Genomic DNA, 14,239 nt, shown 5'->3' with positions numbered 1-14,239 from the left:
CACAGCGACCACAGCGTAGGTAGTAGGTACGAATATGTATGTATTTTACCTATATAAATATTTATACTGGGGAAACTTCATACAACCCACATAGCCAGTATCTCGACGCTATGGTCGGTAGGGTAAAAAGTACTTCCTTGCATTATCGCTTACAATTTTTTCCATTTTGCTTTATACTTATTGCAAACGTAAACATATAAAAGGCAAGCAAACAACGATCTTCTTACAGCACATTGAATGTAATAGTTATTACGGATGCAGGATACTCGCCGATGCATACAAGCTTACTAATCCCTTCCCACTGAGCCACCTGCATTTTACACTGCCTAGATATCGATTGCCGACCGATTATTCCGACCCCAATCCCTATTCTTATCCCCGTCCCTATCTCTATCCTTGTCCCCGTCCCCGTCCCCGTCCCGTCCCTGCCCCTGTCCCTCCCCTATCCCTATCCCCGTCCCCTATCCCTATCCCTATCCCTATCCGCATCCGCATCCGCATCCCTATCCCTATCCCTATCCCTATCCCTATCCCTATCCCTATCCCTATCCCTATCCCTACCCCTACCCCTTCCCCTTCCCTACCCCTACCCCTACCCCTACCCCTACCCCTACCCCTACCCCTACCCCTACCCCCTACCCCTATCCCTTCCCTATCCCTAACCCTAACCCTATCCCGTTCCTGTCCCTGACCCTGTCCCTGTCCCTGTCCCTGTCCCTGTCCCTGTCCTTGCCCCTGTCAAATTATCATGCTAGGAGGTGAACTTTGAAAAATCCTTTCTTAGTGCTCCTCTAAGGAACTTCCGTGTCAATTTGAAATCTCTTGAACCAGAAGTAAAGATAAAAACTAAACCTATACTTATGGCTATTTTGGATATTTTAACCCCATTGCACAACAACAGGGGAGAAAATTTCTTTTCCACCTCATTCGATTTTAAATATTTATCGTGATCAGCGACCCGATAAACCATAAAAACGATACCCATATTGTGTTTTTGACTTTACCCCCTTTGCACCCCTTTGGGGGTCAAATTTTCAAAAAACCTGAAACATGTCTTTAGAAATCCTCCTGTGTAGTTTCGAATAAAATAGTCAAACTAAACTTGTTTCCCGATACAAACTTTGAACCCCCATTTCACCCTTTTAAGAGGAGAATTTTGAAAAATCCTTTCTTAGTGCTCTCTACGCCATATAAGGAACCTATGTGCCAAATTTGAAATCTCTAGGACCAGCGGTTTCGGCTGTGTGTTGATATGTCAGTTAGTCAGTCAGTCAGTTTCTTCTTTTATATATTTTTTGATATTTAAACCCCATTGCACTACAACAGGGGAGAAGGTATTTCACTTCCGCCTCGTTAGATTTTAAAAGCGTTGTATTTATCGTGATCAGCGACCCGATTAATCATAAAAACGATACCCATATTGTTTTTTTGACTTTATCACCCCCTTTTCACCCTTTTAGGGATTAAACTTTCAATAATCCTGAAACATGTATTTAGTCTATGTCTTTGGGAATCTTCCTGTGAAGTTTCGAATAAAATAATCAAACTAATCTTGTTTCCACATACAAAATTTGAACCCCCATTTCACCCCCTTAGGAGAGGAATTTTGAAAAATCCTTTCTTAATGCTCCTCTACACTATATGAGGAACATATGTGCCAAATTTGAAATCTCTAGGACCAGCAGTTTCGGCTGTGCGTTGATATGTCAGTCAGTCAGTTTCTTCTTTTATATATTTTTTTGATATTTAAACCCCATTGCACCACAACAGGGGAGAAGGTATTTCACTTCCGCCTCGTTAGATTTTAAAAACGTTGTATTTATCGTGATCAGCGACCCAATAAACCCTAAAAATGATACCCATATTAGTTTTTTGACTTTACCACCACCTTTTCACCCTTTTAGGGGTTAAATTTTCAAAAAACCTGAAACACGTCTTTAGTCATATGTTTTTAGGATCCCTCTTGTGAAGTTTCGAATAAACCAGTGAAACTAACATTGTTTCCCCATACAAACTTTGAACCCCCATTTAACCCCCTTAGGAGGCGAATTTTGAAAAATCCTTTCTTAGTGCTCCTCTACACTATATAAGGAACCTACGTGCCAAATTTGACATCTCTAGGACCAGCGGTTTCGGCTGTGCGTTGATATGTCAGTCAGTCAGTCAATATCTTCTTTTATATATTTTTTTGATATTTAAACCCCATTGCACCACAACAGGGGAGAAGGTATTTCACTTCCGCCTCGTTAGATTTTAAAAACGTTGTATTTATCGTGATCAGCGACCCGATAAACCATAAAAACGATACCCATATTGATTTTTTGACTTTATCACCCCCATTTTCACCCTTTTAGGGGTTAAATTTTCAAAAAACCTGAAACACGTATTCAGTCATATGTCTTAAGGAATCTTCCTGTGAAGTTTTGAATAAAATAGTCAAACTAATCTTGTTTCCCCATACAAACTTTGAACCCCCATTTGACCCCCTTAGGAGGTGAATTTTGGAAAATCCTTTCTTAGTGCTCCTCTACACTATATAAGGAACCTACGTGCCAAATTTGAGATCTCTAGGACCAGCGGTTTCGGCTGTGCGTTGATATGTCAGTCAGTCAGTCAGCTTCTTCTTTTATATATTTAGATAAATTGGCTTAAATTCCTAAATCATAAAATCAATGATAATTTTATGTACTAATATACTCTGTCAAAGAAGTCTGTCAGTAAATAAGAACAAAGAAAACTATATGCATCCTTTTCTTTAGGGTGGTAGAGAAAAGGATGCCCATAGTCTTCTTTGTTCTTATTTACTGACAGACTTGTTTGACAGAGTATAATTGCTACTAATAGTGCTAAACCACTGTGAGTGCGTTTTCACATTATCCGATCTGATATCGGATGTCGGAAGGATTTCAATAGAAAAAATCCAAGATGGCGCCTGTAATGTATGGGATATCGGTCCGACATCTGATATCGGATCGGATAATGTGAAAACGCACTAAGAGCTTTATGAAGTTAAAAACAATTATATTTTGACTTCCCTGGTGTAATACAAGGTTCTATTTCGTTTTATTTGCAATGACAAAATGAGTTTACATTGCCATATCGTGCTGCACATGACCGTTTTAGGTTAATGGACGGCGATAGGTGCCCTGTAATTTACTGAATGCAATGGTCGCAGAATTGCCACATTTATATTGCCACGAAGATTTATGAAGGTAACTTAGGTAACTACCAAATTGGTAGTACCAATGTTTACATGTAAAGTTAGTTTTTCATACTCAGTCTGTAAATAACTAAATACTTGGTAAATATAGGTACGGTTTGTATGACCTTACCCTTGACCGCCAAAAACATTAATTGACGCGCGCGGCTACAGTCCAATATCAACCTTCGTGCATTGCGACATGGTTCACAACACAATAACGCGTAAGTATGCAATAAGGAACGCCAGGAGATTGATTTATGATTAGGAGTGGCATCATTAATTTCCAAACAAAACTGAATTTATCCTGATTGATATCTTCAAATATTCACATAAGTATAATAAGTATTTTTATTTCGTGTCCTATTTGTGAAAACATATGATGTTGACAGTTTTTGTCATATGGCAACCCAAGGATTTTTTTTTATGTATGGGCAACACTACAGAAACGTCAAAGTGTCGCAATGACGCAAGCCGTCTGACACACGGGAAAAATCCTTCACGATCTTTACCTCATCTTTCAAAATGGTGTGTCTATCTCGCGCGTTTCCATCCAAATTCAATCAATTATTACAAAAATGAACTATTAACTGTTTAGCAAACACGCGAACATTCCATTACACAATATAAATTGCAAGTGAAATTAAGTTTAGAATAGTGCGAATGTGTTTTTCTAGTCATTATTTTAGAATCAGTTCGAACTGTGATTGTGATTTGATTGTTATTTAAAGCGTCTTACGTAAGTATTTAGCATAATAGTGTTATTAAACATCAATTACAACTAGTTCCAAGTAAATTAACGCATTGATGTTCTCCGTTGTTTCGCGTTTATTTAATATTCTGTTGAGCGACACCCCTTTTTAGGTATATTGCGGCAATGTTTACGTTGAAATTGATGAAATAGTTAAAGTTTGTAGCCTTGTAGGTGTTTCTGTGACAGGTTCCGTAGCGCGCAAGGTAGGCGAGTCATTTGCCACACTTTTCTACATTAAATGAACAAGGAAGCCATACATATAATTCCCCTACGTCTTGGCATTACAAATATTTTTGATATGCGAACATCTGTTGAGGAAGTGATTGGGAATGGATATATTTATACCTTATCTTGATAGGAATATGATTGATTTTTCTGGAGCTCAGTTTAGATTTGTATGTTTCAAGTATTTAATTTAGAGTGATGATGGACAGTTTCAAGGCTACAATGATTATAATGCTAGATTTTAATCATGATAAAAGCCAGTAATGCCATTGACTCAGTGTATATTTTTATTATTTTCATGATTAAGTGTACCTACATTTGACCTTGATGTGCTATGGTAGAAAGTTTAAGCAACGTCTATGATGAAACATAGATTTGTCAACTCAATAATAAATAAATATTGGGGACACCTTACACAGATCAACTTTGCCCCAAACTAAGCAAAGCTTGTACTATGGGTGCTAAGTGACGATATACATACTTAAATAGATAAATACATACTTAATACATAGAAAACATCCATGACTCAGGAACAAATATCTGTGCTCATCACACAATTAAATGCCCTTACCGGGATTTGAACCCAGGACCGCGGCTTAGCAGGCAGGGTCACTACCGACTGAGCCAGACCGGTCGTCAATTCAGAATTTCTTACTTAAACTTTTAATGTTAAGCATATACAGCACTAAAAATAATATGTATTTCTTGCATCAAGTTTGTTAACATCCTCACTGTGTCAATCTAGTGAAGTTAATAAGTAGTGATTAGTCTTTTTAATCTATTGATTTTGTCATTTATAGTAATGTTAATTTATTTGAGTATAATAGGGTTATTTCATGACTGTAATACAGGATATCCTAGTTCGGAACCCAGGGGCCTAGTGTATTTACTGTAAGGACTGCCAGCCACCGGGGTATTTGTGTCTGGTATAGTAAATGCGTCTTTAGAATAATAAGTATTTTGGGCCCCCTTATAAGTATAAACCACTTTATTCCCATAGCAGAATCATCAAATTACAGGGCCTTTATCTATGTACACTTTTTGGTAATCCTAGTTATCTCTGTAAACATATTACAATAGCCTTGAAAGATTAATAGTTTTGGGTTGAATTCTGACTCATAGACATTACTCATTCACACATGAGCTATACAATACACTGATCTTATTTTTCAGAAACTTTACTCATTATTATTCACTATTCCTGGTCTTAATTGCGTCAAAATCGTTATTTCCCGTTTTGTTGCGTTTACTTCAGAACAAAAGTCTGAAATAAATGGAAATCAATAAAAACACATTATACATCCTGTTCCTATTGAATTCCGTTAACTTTAAGGGAAGATTAATTACATTAAATAAATTAACTAGCGTCTTAACTCTTGCGGTTATCGAGTTATTAAAAAGATAATTGTTGAACACGTGATTAACTGTGTAATTCCTAATATTATTTGTTTTGACATATGCCGTCAATCTCTACAACCAGTTATTTGTTTTAAAGATATTCGTACAAGCAACTCTAACCCTAATGGCAAGCGACAAATTGGGACGTTTGACTAAACTTTGACACACAAAATGTGCTAAACTTCAATGACCTAACCTAACCACAAAATTAAAATTTTGAAAAAACCCCCGACGCGCGACATAGTAGACCGATTTTCATGAAACATGGCTAAGAACACTCCCGACTAACTCAGCTATCAGACAAAAAAGCTTAATCGGTTCATCCGTTCGGGAGCTACGATGCCACAGACTGACACACACACAGACAGACAAACAGACACGTCAAACTTATAACACCCCGTCGTTTTTGCGTCGGGGGTTAAAAAAATATCTATAAACGTTTGACGTGAGCTGCTCTATATAAAAAATTCCATTAGGATCATAGTACGCGCGAGGTATAGTAAACAACTAAATAGTAGGATATAACGTAAACATGGCACACATAGCCAATGGAGCGCTGATGCCGCTGATTCAACGTTACATCATAATGATGTCATTACTTATGGTGATTATACTGTAACTGGCTTCTTGCAAATATGTGGCTTGCCAACTCAGGAGGGTTCAGTTCCAATGAGAACGTTTTAGTTATTACAGGGTGGCCCAAAAATACGTTGACAAACGTTTGTATAATTATTTTTCTGTCCTTATACGAATGATTGTCCAACAAATTAAAATGTGAAACCTTAATAATTTTTGACCAAATAAATCGAATCGCCTTCAAAATGCCCTCCTTTGGCTTTGAAGTACAAACGCAAATGTAAGAAAAAAAAAATAACGATATGCCGCTGCACCTCTAGTATGACTTTCGTCTAACTTATTGCACGTTTAGCTTTTTAAATATCCTAATTTTTGTAATCAATAAACGGGCTAGGGTTTTAAGATTGATTACAAACAATAATTTATAGTTTTAAGTGAGGTGAATTTACGTAGGTAGGCTGAATCGTATCGAATTTGAAAAAATCGCCGTTTTACAATTGGTCTACATAGCAAATCTTGCGAAATGGACATGAATGCTGTTGAAATATTCATGGTGAATGTAGAAATATACAATAAATATAGGCTCAAAAAATATTTTCGGTAACTTCGATATTTTGGTTTATTTCAACATTTTACTATTCTTTGTCAACGTAATTTTGGGCCACCCTGTATATTCTTTGCACTGGCTCTAGTTGCACAAGGCTGGAATCGAACAGCGTACAGTCAGCCAAAAAAGTGGTTTATCACTTTTCGACCTTATGTGTTTCAAATAGAGTCGAAAAGTGGTAAACCACTTTATTGGCTGATCGTACTCTGCTATCGCGGCACAGGCCTGTGTAATTTGGTAAAATAGATCACGGCAATTATTCCAAATATTAGAAGGCTTACGTTACTGTCAGTTACTGGTACAGTCAAGTGCAAAAGGGTTAGGATCATGGGGTCTAAAACGCAACTCGTCTAAAGAGCGGCTCGTCTAAGTCGCAGGTGGTCTATTTCGCATCTCGACTAAATAGCAGTTGGTCTAAAACGCAACTCGTCTAAAGAGCTGCTCGTCTAAGTCGTAGGTGGGCTAAATCGCATCTCGTCTAAACAGCGGTTGGTCTAAAACGCAACTCGTCTACAATTTTTCTTAAGTCGCAACTCGTCTAAGTTGCTAGAGGTCTATTCGCAACTACTGACGATGCGCGCATTGACAATATTTCATAGTAATAACACCTAATTATTTATAGATGACTTGAAAGTGCTAAATTAATTTCGCTAAAACTTACCGAGATTTGGGGTGAGTAGGGTTCGCGGTGGGAGTTGGGTCTCAAACCCAAAATTTCTTTATTCTCTATTATTATTTTTTAAAGGGGTTCTTTCCACGTGGTCTCTTATACCGTAATTTGGGGTGAAATGGGTCAAAACTGATTTTCAAACGTTGATAAAAGTTTTTTTTATATGTGGCACGTTAAGTTTTTTTTTTACAAATAAAAATTATATACGGCGGTATGATTTTTAATGGCACGTATTTAAACGGGCGACTAAATAACCATAGAAATGGGTATCAAAAATAATAGTTTGGCGACTAAAATGGGGCCTCATAATATTTCAATATGAGGTAGCATTTTAATGTCATTATTGTCGCGACCAACGCGAAACTATAGAGCCCCAAGAATATTCCCCTGCGGCAACACTGGCGGCGCCCTCTGGGTGGAGCCATAGTAAGTATCTCAAAGTTGTCAAACTACGTGCCACGTAGACATTCCACGAGGCGCGAGAAACGCGCCAGTACTTAAAAGTGTAACACACAGTGAAGTGATCCACGTGCTATCCAGATATTGCAGAGACGACTAAAGCTAAGTATTTATTTATACTTGGTGGCTCACAGTGGTGTAATGGTATCTCTTACAATTGTTTCCATATCTAACTAAAGGCTATTACCTCGATTATCTTAGTAACAGACAAGGCGCACTAAAGGTGCCACTAGGTGCCGAGTTGTCTATCTAAATAGTAAGTATGGTACTCAATCCTGGAAGACTAGTTCTCCAGAGGCGCAAGCAGACAAGGCACGCTAAAGGTGCCGGTAAGTGACAGGTAGACACACTTAGAATAAGCATGCATGCTCAATCATGGTGAGACCGCGGCGTGCTCGGCTCAGCCCGGGGGTCGAGGTCGCCGGGGGTCGAGGGGCACGTCGGCGGCGTACCTGGCTCAGCCCGGGGTCGAGGTCGCCGGGGGTCGAGAGGTACGTCGACGGCTCACTGTTCTCAATCCTGGTAAGACTAGATCGCCAGAGGGTGAGGTGCAAGTCCACGGCGTGCTCGGCTCAGCCCGGGGGTCGAGGTCGCCGGGGGTCGAGGGGCACGTCGGCGGCGTACCTGGCTCAGCCCGGAAAGACGAGGTCGCCGGGGGTCGAGAGGTACGCCGACGGCCCTCACTGTTATCAATCCTGGAAGACGAGTTCTCCAGAAGAGTCGGTATGATAGGTACGAGGGTGTTGACAGTTCAGCACGTCCTCACACCCGCCGAGCTCCAGACAGACGTGCCGTAGTGTGGCGGTACGTCTCGACTATCCACTTGGGCGTGTAGGCGTCCGAGGAAGATGTATTTGGTGTACCCTGTCTGGTTGAATAAGATCAATCCTTAGTATGAGTAGTATGACGATGATGTATGTTCTAAGGGACGGTTGTTAGGAGAATACCATATTCATGAGCACTTAAAACCCACAGATCACGGAGTGACAATCAGCCGCCGTAACATAAAAGCAAGCGAAGCAGATCAGAGGCTCACCTGGCCCCGAGAAGGTTGGGACAGCGTGAGCGTGGATGAGGAATCATCTATAGAAATGTCAGGTATGTATACCATGCATTCTGTTTGGTGGTCAGTATATATATTGACCACACACACACAAATAAGTTGCCATCCTTCTCCTTTACGGACTCGTAAATGTACCGTAGGCGGCTAGGAGAGGGGTGGCGACAATGGTGGTTAGTGCTGGGATTGAACAGATATAGAATCAAGGCATAACCTAAAATGAATGCAAGGTATACTATCCTAACATTAAACGTATTATTCTAAGAAAAATAACATGTGTGTGTCAATAGTAACAAAAATTGCAAGATTTGTACTTTAAGTACACGTGCGGAATCATATAATTACAGGGTCTGGTTCAACATCAATTTTGGCTCATTTAGTTATGAAAGTTACTTCAAGAGCTCAATAAGTGAAGACTTTTAAGAATAAAGTAATTTCATTGACTGTGTAATACGGCAGGATATGAGAAAATACATCATGGCGTACTCTCTCGGCTAAAGGATGGTTTACTTACTTATAAGATACATTTTATTCCCCGTATAAGAAAAAAGGCTCAATTGTTATAAATAATGTTTAAAAAATAAAAGTATGAAGATTTCAGTATTCGTCCGAATTTATGAAATTAAAAATTCATTATTCAAAAATAAAAGGTCATGTTATTGAACAAAGTTGCTTCAGTTGCTTCCGGGATACGTCACGAATACGTCTCTGATTGGCCAAAAGCGAAACATGGCGGCCATCGCGCCATCGCGGCGGCCATAGCACGAAAGTAGTGTTGCTACAGTTACAGTAAGAAGATTACCCGAAATGTCGGGAGAAAATTACGACTCGAAAGGATTAACCGGATAACTTCAGTGAAGAGAAGAAATTATTTTACAAACGGATTCGACTTGGAAGGCAGTAATGAGAATTTTCTTATAAGATGAATGTGTAATTAAGTCAAACGGTCATACTGAACTGTGTATAGATATAAGTCGGTAAGAATTTTGTCTTTGTGTTCGTAATTATATTGGATTGATTAGTATATAAGCTAGAAGATCTTTTCAGGGATAAGAAGAGAAGCACTAGCCTATGGTATACTGCAGGTATATCTTATAAGTCTTATAAGACAAGCGTAAAATAAGAAGGGGCAGAGGAATTTTCCGCTTTGAATTTTACTTGATACATGTGTGTTAAACTTAATTAGAATTAAGATTTTAGTATTAAGTATTTGTATAAAAGTAATAACGATGCATCTAAAAGGACCGAAGAAGAAACAAGTTACGGTTAGTTTATTCGTTAAATATGTCAGAAATCAGGGAGTTCTGACTAAGGCTGGCAACACTAATTCCCGTAGAGAATACGCTTTACTTTGAAACTTTGTTTACGGAGAAGCTGCAACAGCGCTGGTTCCCAAGAAGTTTGCATCCAGTTTATAGGTAAGATGCAGTTGTTTTGTACAATTTCAAGTGCTTTATAGAAGAATTAAATTGGTGAATGAGTACGATTATCGAAAATATGTGTATTTTACGTCATAGGAAGACAAAAACACGAACCGGCCTCCGTGAACCATCACGGACTCGACACATACCACCGGATTAGACGAGAAAAGAGAAAAGAAATTCCTCGGTAAGTTTTTAAATAACTACTTCGTCATCACATGAAGTTTGTTCAAAGAAAAACCAATCGTCAGCTAATTTGCCGTAAAGTTAGCGAAAACGACCTCGTGGTTTTTGCAAAGAAACATGGCGTGTTTAAAGTTCTAAAGTAGAAATAATATTACAGTCAATATTCAAGTTTTAACATCCGTATTACGTTTTATTAGAGATATCTTGAATATTTTGACATTGTACTTGTTATTGGCGAAGATTAACTTGGATGAAGAAATGTATTTGCAGCGGAGTCAAAATGGCGAATTCTAGTATTCTTTAAAAGTTTAGAGAAGCTTTTAACATCGTGAGATATTATGTTATGCATATCTCGCATATTTTTCCTGAACTCACAATGTTGTTTACTTATTCCTTAAAGAACTTTGAGAAAGTTTTTTTTATGTTGATTGTGTGTATATGTGAATTAACATCTTCTTTACAGGTTTAGTATAAGAAGTGAATTTGTGTCAATAGTGTTCGTTAAAATACGTCATACAAATTAAATACAAAAATAAAACAAATGAGTAAGCTGAATGAGTGAAAGTGACAGTGCAAAGTTATATTATAGTTACCTGCGTGTAAACGTCAACGTTACTGACAAGCACTGATAAGAAGTGATAAGTCTTAACATAAATTTGAGTTCAATAACATGTCTGTGTGTATGTTATGTTTACAGATATTCCAATTTTCTTTAGTGATATTCAATTTAAAGTGAAATAATTTAAATTTGGAAATAAAAGAGCTCATTAATTAAATTAATTTTAAAGTGAAAGTGTTAAAGTTTCAAATAAGAGTCCTCATAAATTAAATTAAATTTTAATCTTTTGTTACTTTTAACTATTGAGTGTTGTTTTCCATAATAAGAATAGATTAATAAAAAATAAACAATTCCTCATTTCTAGTAGCATTCTAAAATAATTAAAGAAAATGTCAGAAACCTATCCTTGTGAAGGATAATTAAATAGACTTTTCCCAATAAGAGTTTTAATAAAAGATACTAGTTTATAGTATATATTTCTGTACCTTCCAGGACAAGATGGACGAGATTCTCTTAATCAGACTTCGAATCACCAGTGAAAAAATTGGTGCTGAATTGGAAACAATACCCAGTACGGTTCGGTCAGAAAACATAGGACAGGCTCAGGTCGTCTATAACAGACTGCAAGCTGCAGTGAATAGGCTCAACGCTAATTTATCAGAATACTTTCGTTTAGCTACAACTCCTGCATCAGATGAAATTTTCTTGATTAGTGGCCAGCAGCTTTTAGCAGAAGAGACTTTAGCAGAACTCAAGGCGAAGATCGACCAAGTCACCGTATCCCGTGAGACCCAGGAAAAGCCGCCTGAAGTGAATTCCTCTTGTCGACTACCGAAACTCCAACTACAGGTTTATAACGGGGATGTGCTTTCCTGGTGCGAATTTTGGGATAGTTTTAGCAGCAATATCGACTCAAGAAACTTACCTGATGTAGACAAACTGTCTTATCTTAAAACTTCAGTGACGGGTGATGCTAAGAAAGCTATTGATGGCCTGCCTACCACTAACGGAAACTATAAGATAGCGGTCACTCTACTAAAGGAACGTTTTGGCAAGAAAGCTCATCTGATTGATGCCCACTATGCTACATTATACAAAATCGAAGCGGCAAAAAGCAGCGCAGAAGATTGTAGAAGAACTTTCAACGAGGTGGAGCGCAATCTTAAAATCCTAGAGTCTCTTGGCGAAAACACCAACCACAACCATCTTCGTTTCATGATTTTGGAGAAATTTCCTTCGGATTTAATATACGAAATAAAGTTGAAAATTCAGAATGAGTCCACACAAGAACTCCGGGAACAATTGAATAAAATTATCACTGCAAAGGAAGATGCAGAGAGAATTGCTGGAAGGAAACGATCACATGAGGTAGATGACAGCACTGTCGGTACCCTGCATGTGAACGCAAAGCGTGCGAAGAGAATGCATCATTTCCAACAGGGAAATAATACCTCAAATACTCAACATTATCAAGGAAGTACTAATAGAAAAGGACTAAATAGAAAAGGAAAATTTCAAAGGGCCAATGAACCCAAAAAAGGAAGCAAACCGAGCGTATCTAATGTTGCAACATCTGCTAACAGATCTGCAACTGTTAACCCAAAGGAAAAAGGGAAAATCTTAGGTTGTATATTCTGCAACGGCAAACACCGCAATTATACGTGCCAGGACGCTTCTACTTTAGAGGAAAGAAAGAAGCGGTTGACCGGAAGATGCTTTATATGCTTTAGGAAGAATCATCTTGTAAAGGACTGTAAGGAAAACTGGACTTGTAGACTTTGCCCAGGAAAGGAAAGGCACAACATGGCCTTATGCCCTTCAAATTTTCCAAAGGATCCCAAAACAAAGAAACAGTCTTGACTATTTCAGAAAGAGGAATCACCACTCTACAGACAGCTGTTGTTTATGCTAACCCCTTAGGTGATAAGAATAATGTATTGTGTAAATACCGTTTAATTTTAGACCCAGGGTCTCAACGTTCTTATGTCACATTTCAAGCGGCCAAGGAGTTGAAGCTTCCAGTCGAAGAAGAAAGTCTCTTGACAATTTTCACCTTCGGTGAAGATCCTCCGAAGGAAATACATAGTCCTATAGTGATTCTACAGTTAGTAACTAGAACAAATAAGAAGATAGTTATACAAGCTAACTGTGTCCAACGCATTTCAAGAGGATTCATCCCAAATGTCAAGTTACGGGGCGTACCCGAGTCTTATGTACTGGCGGATGATGGTTCTGTAAGCGGACAGGTGCAGATTCTAATCGGAAACGACTACTACTTTAACATTATTTATGAAACTAAGATACAACTAGATAGTAACTTGTTTCTAGTGGATTCTGCCCTTGGATGGATAGTCAGTGGCAAGACGGAACCACAGCTTGAAGAGGAATCATATGTAGTGACTTATGCTCAAACTTGTATTGAAACGAAGCTTCATCAACCAGATTCACCTCTTTGTGATGGAGACATTAAAAACCTTTGGGAATTAGAATGTATAGGAATTTGTGATTCACCTAAAGCAACAAGAGAAGAAGAAGCTATTAAAAATTTTAATGAAACTACAGTAAAAATTAACAATAGATACACGGTAAGCTGGCCATGGATAACTTATCCGCCTGACTTACCTAATAACTTTGGAATCGCCTTTGGGCGTCTGTCAAGTTTACTGAAGCGCATGGACCAAGAAACCTTAATGTCATACGACGATACATTTAAACAACAATTAGCTAAGGGTATAATAGAAGTCGTACCCACATCAGGAACGTCAACTGGTAACGCTATTCACTACCTACCCTTCCATGGAGTACGTCATCGAGGAAAACCTATGCGAATCGTGTATGATGCTAGTTCCAAGAGTAACAAGAACACCAAGAGTCTGAACGAGTGCTTATACAGAGGACCACTCATGCTTGAAGACCTTACAGGGTTACTCATCAAATTCAGGACACATCACATAGGATTGACGTCCGACATAGAAAAGGCGTTTTTACAGATGGCATTACACGAGAAGGATCGTGACGTTACCAGATTCTTATGGCTTAAAGATACCTCTAAACCAGTATCTCAGGATAACCTACTTTACCTAAGATTCTGCAGAGTTCCATTCGGCGTGATATCTTCACCGTTT

The 14,239-nt window shown here is 38.4% G+C and overlaps 1 protein-coding gene across 1 annotated transcript in view; it reads left to right on the top strand.

The window, feature by feature from the left end:
• The first annotated feature begins 3,692 nt into the window (after positions 1 to 3,692).
• Positions 3,693 to 14,239, top strand: part of LOC125237828 (oxysterol-binding protein-related protein 3-like) — a 107,390-nt gene continuing 96,843 nt past the window's right edge. Inside the window, exon 1 of the mRNA XM_048145033.1 lies at positions 3,693 to 3,938. The gene's annotated coding sequence lies outside the window, so the exon portion shown is untranslated. The remainder of the gene's footprint in view (positions 3,939 to 14,239) is intronic.

The sequence above is a fragment of the Leguminivora glycinivorella genome, chromosome 22, assembly GCF_023078275.1.
Source record: "Leguminivora glycinivorella isolate SPB_JAAS2020 chromosome 22, LegGlyc_1.1, whole genome shotgun sequence".
NCBI classification, from domain to species: domain Eukaryota; kingdom Metazoa; phylum Arthropoda; class Insecta; order Lepidoptera; family Tortricidae; genus Leguminivora; species Leguminivora glycinivorella.
Note: the sequence above shows the minus strand (reverse complement) of the source record. Positions and strands in the feature narration are given on the sequence as shown.